The sequence below is a fragment of the Homarus americanus genome, unplaced genomic scaffold (assembly GCF_018991925.1).
Source record: "Homarus americanus isolate GMGI-L3 unplaced genomic scaffold, GMGI_Hamer_2.0 scaffold367, whole genome shotgun sequence".
NCBI lineage: Eukaryota > Metazoa > Arthropoda > Malacostraca > Decapoda > Nephropidae > Homarus > Homarus americanus.
Window position 1 is genome coordinate 1236998 of NW_024743709.1, and position 2733 is coordinate 1239730.

General features: G+C 35.7%; 1 protein-coding gene across 1 annotated transcript in view; it reads left to right on the forward strand.

The window, feature by feature from the left end:
• The window catches only part of LOC121877432, a 37086-nt gene that overhangs the window by 11307 nt on the left and 23046 nt on the right, over positions 1 to 2733 (forward strand). The window lies entirely within an intron of this gene.

The following is a 2733-nucleotide window of genomic DNA, read 5'->3' on the forward strand; positions in this document are numbered from 1 at the left end:
GGGGTTCAAATTTATGCATTTCCGGTGAATGGTAGCTACCCAGTACATGCTCACAGTATGCTAACCTTACCAGTAAGCTCCATTATCCTGGGCTTACCTGTCATACCCCTAGATTCTTTCTTTATGTTGCTACATGAAAAGCAGAGCCTCATTCACTATACTGTATATACTGCTTTAAATCTAAAAATACCTCGTGCAAATGAAGATTTACAGATGATTTTCCTTTCATTTGCATCTGTTAACATCCCTGGTGGCATTGTTGCCAAGTTAAGCTCATCACTGTAGCCACATCCCCATAGCTCTCCCTCTCACTACCAGGTAGAGCTGTGAGCTATGTTATGGTTAATTTTCAACCCATACCTTCAGGTAGACATACTTAATTTCCTTCTTTTTTTTCAGTTACTTGCACACAATCCTACATACAGAATGTGCAAAACCCCCAAAAATTAATTATTGCAAGGTTGAAATATATAAAGGGATTAAATATTTCTTTGTGTGCAACAGTTAGCATGCTTAGCAAGTGATCCTGAGACTCATATGTAAGGCGATTCATAATTAGTGTGTTCATAAGCTCCAGTAAACTACCGGTATGTTGGATTTGCTCTTGAGTTTGTTTGATTAGAAGAAAAAAATGCCTGACCTCTTTTTCAATACTGGTATTACTGATTAAGTGATGGAATATCAAGGCAATATAAACCAATCAAACCTAGAGCATGATTCCCCAAGGATGGTCAATTGAGATTCTGGTAGTACCGGCAAATTTCCAATACAGTACTGACAGATGTACTTGGTTATAAAGGTCAACATGGATAAAATAGTTCCCCATTGGATAAATACATCGGTTATGAGTGGGCAGAACAACGGCTTTAAGCTAATTTGTTGATCAAATAAATTCTGTACTGGAAAAATATCGTGCATGTGTACTGTACACTATATTTCAGTCACTGTAACAGAATTATAGGTTCACTTACATTTCTTTTAAGTAACTGATTACCTTCAATAATAAACTCGTAAATTAATTACCTTGACATTAGGGAGCATAATAACAGATTATTTGTACATCAGCCATCAAGAAGTACCTGTATCAAGCTATGAGCAAGAACAATTTTGCATTCTTAGAAATATATTTCATACACTACACATATTCTCCATTGAGATTATAAATCCTAAAATATCATCTGGTCAACAATATACTTCAGATTCCTTATCTTAAAGTAGCCTTCTTCTGCCAATACATACCTGTTTTTGAAGACTCAAAAACAAGAAGCTAGTTTACAATGTTTTTTCTATAATGCACTTTTTTTTAATTACTGCTTAAAATCATTATTTTTCATGTGATTCCAATGTGTTAGGTGCTTTGGATGTGATTGTTTCACACTCAGTGAGTACCTCTCTCTTAAAACAGCTGCTAGGAAAGCTGGCAATGCTATCAGGGAGGCTTTGCAAATACCAATTCTTCCCAGGCAGACTGGACGAGTTTGTTTGTTTCCACTTAGAGCCCTCCAAGGAGGTCTAACAAACTATACCTAAATATGGTTTGGGAAGGTTAGGTTAGGTTAGGTTAAATAGGTTTAAGTTCTTTAGGCAACTGCTGAGGTTAATCATATATAGTCTGTTCCTGCACAGTACTACACTTATCTAAATGACTGTTATATATATATATATATATATATATATATATATATATATATATATATATATATATATATATATATATATATATATATATATATATATATGCTGATAACCACAAGGAAAGAAGAAAACACGAAGTTCCCAAGCGCTTTCGTGTAATTCACATCTTCAGGGGTGAGTACAGACTAAGGAGTAATACTTGACAAGGCTAATATATACAGTAGAGGAGAGTGAGATCAAGTCCCTAGGGGACAGCAGGTGTCCACAATGTTCCGGTCATAAGGCAGTGACCTTTACTAATCTTCTTAATCAAAGAAAAAGTGACCATGCCATCTCTAAGCACAGCAGCTGTCCGTAGTCAGATCATTGGGTAATATGACCCCTGAAGATGTGGATTACACGAAAGCGCCTGGGAACTTCATGTTTTCTTGTTTCCTTGAGGGTATATATATATATATATATATATATATATATATATATATATATATATATATATATATATATATATATATATATATATATATATATATATATATATATATATATATATATATATATATATACAGTGAACCTTCACTTTACGCGGTTAATTCAACCCACGGCGGCCCGCGTAAAGTGAACAACATAACATATGGGATTAATTAAAATAGAGACCGGGCCGACCCCGAAACTCCACTTTTTCAGACACAATACCTACGTTGTAGTAAAAATGACTTCTTAATTTTATGATGGTATGCACACACAATTAATAATTAAGAGAAATATCAATAATATTAGGTTTTTTAACACTTACATTAGTAGAAAAGATCGCTGGTTCCGAGGCAGAGGGCAGATTATTGGCCCTCACCTGTATCACTTGTATCAATTGTATCACTATCCACCACAGAGGCTTGCAGGGCCTCTTTGTCAAACCCCTCAAAGTCCATATAAGTCCATATTCTCACTATAATTATCACTATCACTGACTTGGGCCGGCTGTGGTGGGTGGCGGGTGAAGAACTTGGTAATGTTTTGATGACTGGGCGACCTTGTGCGCATCGTGCCCGCGCCGCTTCCCGCATATATGAGTAGATGAACCGCGTTAAGTGAAAGTTCGGT